The sequence below is a fragment of the Diospyros lotus genome, chromosome 14 (assembly GCF_014633365.1).
Source record: "Diospyros lotus cultivar Yz01 chromosome 14, ASM1463336v1, whole genome shotgun sequence".
NCBI lineage: Eukaryota > Viridiplantae > Streptophyta > Magnoliopsida > Ericales > Ebenaceae > Diospyros > Diospyros lotus.
The window spans coordinates 19176209-19185187 of NC_068351.1; positions in this window are offsets into that span (position 1 = coordinate 19176209).

The window sequence follows — 8979 nt, forward strand, 5'->3', positions numbered from 1 at the left end:
AATCACACCCAACGTAATTTTTGTAAAACTAAATTATTTGAAAGTAGACTAATACGAATACATAAATGTTAAACAAGATAATGAAGCACAAGAAAATAACAATAGCATAATATGTGAAAAATTTACTACAACCAAAATGAACACCAGTCCACCATATTTGTAGTTAGGGGTGTGCAATCAGTTACAATCGAATTGAATCGCCCAAAAATTACTAATCGAATCAAGGTATATAACCAAACTGAACCGGTTAAATTATCTAAACTAATCAAAATAACTTAAACCAAACTAACTGAACAACATTTGTAATAATCAAACCGAACCGAAAACCAAACTTTTTCACAAAATAACTGAACATATTGAACTAAATTTCAATCTTATTGTTGCCATTGGCTAACGATTCCAATGATCGGAACCGATTATTGGATTCCCCCAACTGCAGTGGTTAATATATCCAAAAATAAGTTTGATCCAACGATTGATTTTTTATAGATTAATTTTATGGTAAAAAAGCTCAAGTCACATTTCTGAAAAAACGTTGTCGGCCACCATCCACAGCGGATTCCGACTATTGGAATTGACCATCAGATACGCCTTGGTTCAGTGACCCACATATCCAAAAATTAAAATGATCTAATGGTTGAATTTTAGTAGATCTAGGTTTCAATGTAGACTAACCACCCACAAGAAGTTGTCGAAAAACTTACCAAGTGGGCTATCAGCATCGACGACGAGCATGGTGGTGCAAATTGGAGGGAGAGAGAGAGATGTTGTGTGGGACCCCCGCCCGGATTCCTCAGCCAAGCCGAAAAACCCTAGTGGGTGGACCCGAGAGGAAAAAGAAACTAAAAGGGGAGTGACAAACTTGTCATGCATGCACACCTGATTTACATACATCTGATAATGAATCTAACAACATAAGTAAAAACCACAACCTAGGCATGCATTTTAGAACACAACTGGCCCACAGGGCTACAAGGTTTACATACATACAAGCCCCCCCCCCCCCCCCAAAAAAAAAAAAAAAAAAAAATTCAAAAGAAACAACAACCCTGTCATATAACTCTACCCCCATGGTAAGGTCAACATGGACTGCCCTGTACACCATTTACTCAAGTTGGTCCGGCACCACTAGATTCACCCTCAACTTTGGCGTTGCCCTTACCTAGAATGAAGAGAAGCAAGAGTGAATTACAAGACTTAGTAAACATATAAGAAGGAAATGCTGACAAGAATAAAGAGTTAAAGGATACCCGCACCCAAGTGCAAAAACTCATGCAAAGCATGTCAACCAATAATATAAGAAATAATAAGTACCCACTGCATAATAAAGATATACACATATCGGATCTTAGGGCTTAAATAAAATGCACTAGTACCCAAATCCATATCACAAACCTGTTATTGCCCTAAAGGCAAGTTGTACCTATAATTAGAGCTGAAGCTAACTCAGGTGGGAGTGACCAACAGCCGTACTTGAGCCAAAGCTCACTCAGCACGCAAGAGTGTCCGTGAATATAAACTTGGTTCGGATTAACCTACACCGCAGAACTGTAATACTAGAGCCGACACCAAAAGCCATGCAAATGCGTAACAGATAAGGATGGCGGTGTAGTAGGCCATAACGTGATACCTAACCCCCATAAGCTATGCATCATGCCAAGTCTTGCCCATATAGAAAATCACATGCCGAATAAAATGCTCATGTCAACCAAGGTATTAAAACAACCTAGTAAGCCCGTGTCTAAGCACCCAAATTACATGGAAACCCCTAAATGCATAACCCCAAGCCCTTGCATGCACTTGGAATAATAAAATATGGAAGATTACATAAGATAAATGTAGTGTACTCTTAGCTACAAATGAAATCTCCCTGCATGCATATAAAATAACATAATATGGGAAATAAAAGAACCACTTGCAATTTCTCTTAGCCACAATTCACACCACCTCCCTACGGAAATCTACCCCCCACGACATCCTAGCTTCATCCCAAACAATAAATTTGAAGGGTGACCAAACCCCTCAAGGCATATGACAGATAACCCACCAAATTAGGAGCCATACAACCCCTTGCCTTTCAATGACAAGCTAACAACAAAGAGTGAATCGAGTGTGGTAGTTTTGAAAACCCTCACAAATTGAACAATGGAGGTTATTGAAGCAAAGAGAGGTATAAAGATATTGCATGTGCAAGAAGAAAAGGGAAAAAAGCTTGCCTAAAGTGAAGGATTTGAACCCCTCTGCTTCGTCTTCTTCTTCTTATTTTTCTTCTTCACTGCTGATGCTACTCTCTTTATTAATAATTTCTCTTTTCTCAACACTTGATATATATATATATATATATATAGAGAGAGAGAGAGAGAGCAAAGGAAAGTGGGGAAAAATTATATGGCAAGCTGGGAAGAAAAATTCCTCCAACATGTCTCCTGAAAATCTAGTTTTGGATCAAGAAAATGGCCTAGGAACTTGCTTGGTAGTGGGGGATATCTGGACGTAAGAGAGGTCATCTGGATGCAACCGCTGGATTGTTATGAGTGGCATCCCGATATGGCAAGAGTCATCCGGATACAAGAGATAAGGCTTGGCCAAGCTGATGTGAGTGATATCCAGATATAGAGAGGGTCATCCGGATGCTAAAGACAAAGGATTAGGAAGGATATCCTGATGTGAAGCATGCCATCCGGATGCAAGACACAACAAACAAAAAGGCATATCCAGATGGGTTAAGGAGGTATCCAAATGCTAAGCCCCCTATTCGGATCCAAGACCTACATACCTAAAGCCATATCTGAATATCACCAAATCATATCCGGATGCTACACCCCCATATCCGGATGTCATTCACAAATAATCAAAGAAACATCTAAATATGCCTCCAACCATCCGGATGCAAGTCACAAAACTCCTCCAACATATCCAAATGACTTCCCTCTTATCCGGATGCACCTCTAGCCATCCGGATGCCTCAATCTACATTTGAATATAAGGTTTTCTCATTCGAATAGCTCACCACTGTATCCGGATGCATCATGCCCCATTCGGATATTTCAACTTATATATACACACACCATACCCAGACATCCAAATACTTAGAGAATAATACGAAAACTACTTGCTACACTTATAGGCTAACTAATTCAACCTCAGAGCATAAATACATTGCATAATTAAATTTGGGTCGTTACATGCTAGGTTGGCATCAGAAGAAGATGAAGGGTTGAGTGAATCGGAGACGAAGACGAAAGGCCAGCCCTTTAGCTTCAACCCATTGCTCGGCTAGTTAGCCCTTCATCTCTATCCTCTTTGAGTTTCCGTCTTCGTCTTCGAGGGATGATGGTGGTGATAGGGGGCGGAGGTGGTGGTGGTAGGGGGTGATTGGGTTGGATAATAGAAAAGAAGAAGATAGAAGTAAGGACGGCTAAAAAAGAAGAAGATAGAAGTAAGGGCGAGTAATGGTTCAATTTGTTCGGTTAACCAACCAACGAAAATCGAACCAATAAAAATTAATCAAATTTTTTTGTCAAAAATAACCAAACCGCTAACCAACAATGAAATAACTAAACTGAGTCAGTTTGGTTCAGTTGGTTCAGTCTAACCGAACATCTACACACTCCTATTTGTAGCTTGCAAGCAAAATATGTGAAAAAAGAGAAAGTAATCATGCTTGCTTGTTAACAAAACAAACAAATGTTTGATCTCACAAGCCAAAAACTTAATTCAATGTGTTCTTTTTCTTCAATTTGACTTCCTATTTTCACTATTCTAGATGCAGAAGAATAAAGAAGGTCCATTACATACATATAAAGTTATGGAAACAAAAGCTCTCACCTAGTGAACTATGTATAATTCAAAAAGATTTGAAAGTTTAAGACATTTCCCAAGTGACACTGCACATCTTATAGAACAAAATCATAAACAATTAAGAACATATTTATTAGAAACTACAATGACATTACATGCAAATCACAAACTATTGTTGCCTTTCCTTTTGTTATCTAATACTTATTTTTTAGTTTCTACTTTTTTTTTTAAATCAAACCTATACAAAATTAACATAATGAAAGAATAAATGCAAAAGCAGAAACAAAGTTAAGTGAAAAGATCATATCAAAGAGTTCTGAACCCATTGATGAACTAACACTACTCCAAAAAATGCTACAGTTCAATAATACAACAAAAATCCAAAGGTATCCCTCTCCAACAAGCCAATAGCTAGTTGTTGGGAAAATTCCTAATTTCTTCACAAGCAACTTCTAGCTAACAACATGCAAAAATCCACCAAAGTGAACACTCATGCCAAATGAACACACAAACCAATAAAACAATAGATATAATCCCCAACTAAAAAAGAGAAAAGAGATTAGGGTTGAGTAAGGTACCTTAAGACTTGAAATTTGGTTTCAATAGGAGAAAGCAAAATGCATAATACCCACCATTGCCTAATCAAGGACTCTTAAAATGAAGAGGAATGTCTTTGATTAAGGTTTTCTCAAATAGAGAAGGGAGAGAAATGAGGGGACAAATGGAGTAAGGAGACAGGCGTAAGGCATGAGAATGCCAAAATATTGTTCATAGAGAAGGAGCATGATAGTGAGAGATAAAGTGACTGAATGAGATGAACAAGGGAGAAGAAGTTGTTGTTTTTTGTTGGGTCCATTTATTTTCTTTCCCAATCAAGTCTTGCGATCTTTGATTTGGATGTTCAAGAAGGGGCAACCATATTTGATTTTCAAGTATATCTTAATTTCTTCTTCGTATAGATAACATCTTAATAACTTTTGACATTTTGATTTATATAAACACAGATCAACCTTGATTGTAAATTATTTTCTATAAAATTGTTTATATTACTTTTATATGAAAAATTAACATTATTTCAGAGAGATTTGAAGAATTTTTTCTCACATTAGGATATAGGGATTGACATTATATATATATATATACGCATCATGTAAGCACCCCCGCCCGGATATCCTAACCACCCGGTCTATCCGAACGAGTGCGCTCACAGAAGGGAAGAGGAATAGACAAAAGACAGAAATGCCCTGGCATGCATAAATAAGAAATTTAACAGCGGAAGAAAAACACATGCATGCACTACGGGTACCCCGTTAACACAGCGGTCACAAGATAAATAAACAAACACAAACTCCTGTGCCGAAATACACAAGACTCGAGAAAACACCTGGCACAGTAGAAAATAATAGAGTAGACCCTACACAATCATCAAAGTTGACAGGGATTGACGAGACTGCCTGTACACCACCGCCCGGATATCCTAACCACCCGGTCTATCCGAACGAGTGCGCTCACAGAAGGGAAGAGGAATAGACAAAAGACAGAAATGCCCTGGCATGCATAAATAAGAAATTTAACAGCGGAAGCAAAACGGTAAACATGCATGCCCACAAGCACCCCGCTGATACAGCGGTCATGAAGTATATAAAAATACATACAGACCCTGTGCCAACAATAGGAGGTACAAATGACAACCTGGCACAGTCAAAAATAAAAGACAGCGACTCTAGCAAAACATCAGAGATGACGGGGGCAGCTAACTATACACCTTACCAACACGGCCGGCTGCTAAATGGAACGATCCTCGCCCTCGGCCTTTGCTTTACCCTTACCTGGAATGATGGAAAGCAAGGTGAGTCGCAAGACTCAGCAAGTTTATAAGAAATGAAAGGCTATAAATAAAAGAAGAGACCATCCCAAACACAGCCCCACAAGTACACACAAGTCATGAGACGCTACAACACAACAGTGCAGTATAGTGAAAGCACATTCCGGTCCTTGGGGCCCACACAAGACACTTGGCACCCAAGTCCCATACCAACCTGCCGCTGCCCTGGAAGGCAACAATATCCTCAACAAACCTGTGCGCACTGTCCCAGGCCGGTACTCCCGTCACCTGTATCCGTCGGTACTCCCGACAACCGAGCCATAGGCTCCCTCGGAACGGTACTCCCGTCCGAGAACTAAATACTATCAGTATCCATGCAATGCACATAGAAATGCAATGGCGTAGTGAGCATCAACGTGATACAAGGCGCCCATACATCCAGGCATCAGGCCATGCTCCGCCCACATAGTAAACCACACGCCATGCATATGCTCGCGCTGGATGCAACCTAACCAAACTAGAATGTCCGTGTCCAAGCATTCTCAATAAATGGATATCCCAATATGCATCCCGTACCCATGTGCATATCAAATCATGAACAGTAATACAATGTATCTAATCATGCAGTAAATCACATACCGGCAGAGCTAGTCAGCAATGCCCGGCACCGGTCAACGGTCAGTGACTAGGGGTGTCCACCCGACGGTCCACATCAGGGCCGTACCATAGTCTACCCCAACGTCACCAACAACCGACCCCTGCCCCACTGCTCGATAGCTCTAACCGAACCACAAATAAATCTGAGAAAAACTGTAAGTAAACCTAATAAAATCGTAAATAAACCCTCATGTCTAGGAACCTAGTCCCCAAACTGGTTCAGCATCATTCCCAAAAGGAGTGGGGGCGGTACAAACCCCCATAAGCTCACAACAAACACAACTCTAGAAGTCTCGGATTTAATTTAAATTAAAACAAATGAATAATAGTTCAACTAATAAGGCAATGTACCGAATTAAAGTAAGGGAGGTGATAAAATACAGGAAATCACGAGGTCTTTCACGGGAATTAAAGAACACGAGAAGAGGGTTAGGAGCTTGCCTTTACACGACCGTTTCCTCCATTTCTTGCATTCCCGCTGCGAAGTAAAATGTTTAAAAACGTTTGATAACAATTAATAAAACCCGAGACTCACATTAATTAAATCTAATCGTATAATATAATTAATTTAGCCATCTAAATCCCACATAGGCACCTCGTAAATAAAATCCCAATAAATCTCATATTTCTTTTAAATTAAATCATGCCCAAAACATTCCTAATTCGTATAATTAATACGCAAAATCAAACCGAATTAAGGGAAGACAAGGGATTCACCAAATGGAAATAGATCGCAAGAGTAGAGGAGAACTTGCCTCGCATTAAAGCAGCATTTTTGCTGCGATTTTAAGGCCGATTTCGGCCAAATTTGAGACAGAACCAGAGGAAGAAAAATGAAGAAGAAGCAGCGCGCGCGAGGGTCATTTTTTAGAGAAAAATTGAAGATTAAATTACGTTTAATCGTGATTTAATTAATCAGGTAAGTAAATAATTATGTGTTATACATTCTCTACGGTTGAAATTTAATTTTGGGCTCAATTTTATTAATTTTGGGAGTTTAATCTAATTTACAGCGTGTATTAATTTGGTGATGTTTAAGCATGGAAACGCTGTAATCAGCTTAAGCGAGGCAAGTTCTCCTCTACTCTTGCGATCTATTTCCATTTGGTGAATCCCTTGTCTTCCCTTAATTCGGTTTGATTTTGCGTATTAATTATACGAATTAGGAATGTTTTGGGCATGATTTAATTTAAAAGAAATATGAGATTTATTGGGATTTTATTTACGAGGTGCCTATGTGGGATTTAGATGGCTAAATTAATTATATTATACGATTAGATTTAATTAATGTGAGTCTCGGGTTTTATTAATTGTTATCAAACGTTTTTAAACATTTTACTTCGCAGCGGGAATGCAAGAAATGGAGGAAACGGTCGTGTAAAGGCAAGCTCCTAACCCTCTTCTCGTGTTCTTTAATTCCCGTGAAAGACCTCGTGATTTCCTGTATTTTATCACCTCCCTTACTTTAATTCGGTACATTGCCTTATTAGTTGAACTATTATTCATTTGTTTTAATTTAAATTAAATCCGAGACTTCTAGAGTTGTGTTTGTTGTGAGCTTATGGGGGTTTGTACCGCCCCCACTCCTTTTGGGAATGATGCTGAACCAGTTTGGGGACTAGGTTCCTAGACATGAGGGTTTATTTACGATTTTATTAGGTTTACTTACAGTTTTTCTCAGATTTATTTGTGGTTCGGTTAGAGCTATCGAGCAGTGGGGCAGGGGTCGGTTGTTGGTGACGTTGGGGTAGACTATGGTACGGCCCTGATGTGGACCGTCGGGTGGACACCCCTAGTCACTGACCGTTGACCGGTGCCGGGCATTGCTGACTAGCTCTGCCGGTATGTGATTTACTGCATGATTAGATACATTGTATTACTGTTCATGATTTGATATGCACATGGGTACGGGATGCATATTGGGATATCCATTTATTGAGAATGCTTGGACACGGACATTCTAGTTTGGTTAGGTTGCATCCAGCGCGAGCATATGCATGGCGTGTGGTTTACTATGTGGGCGGAGCATGGCCTGATGCCTGGATGTATGGGCGCCTTGTATCACGTTGATGCTCACTACGCCATTGCATTTCTATGTGCATTGCATGGATACTGATAGTATTTAGTTCTCGGACGGGAGTACCGTTCCGAGGGAGCCTATGGCTCGGTTGTCGGGAGTACCGACGGATACAGGTGACGGGAGTACCGGCCTGGGACAGTGCGCACAGGTTTGTTGAGGATATTGTTGCCTTCCAGGGCAGCGGCAGGTTGGTATGGGACTTGGGTGCCAAGTGTCTTGTGTGGGCCCCAAGGACCGGAATGTGCTTTCACTATACTGCACTGTTGTGTTGTAGCGTCTCATGACTTGTGTGTACTTGTGGGGCTGTGTTTGGGATGGTCTCTTCTTTTATTTATAGCCTTTCATTTCTTATAAACTTGCTGAGTCTTGCGACTCACCTTGCTTTCCATCATTCCAGGTAGTGGCGGCGTGGGCCATGGCAAGGGAGTCAGCTTTAACGGCAGAGTCGGTGTGGTGTACAGGCAGTCTCGTCAATCCCTGTCAACTTTGATGATTGTGTAGGGTCTACTCTATTATTTTCTACTGTGCCAGGTGTTTTCTCGAGTCTTGTGTATTTCGGCACAGGAGTTTGTGTTTGTTTATTTATCTTGTGACCGCTGTGTTAACGGGGTACCCG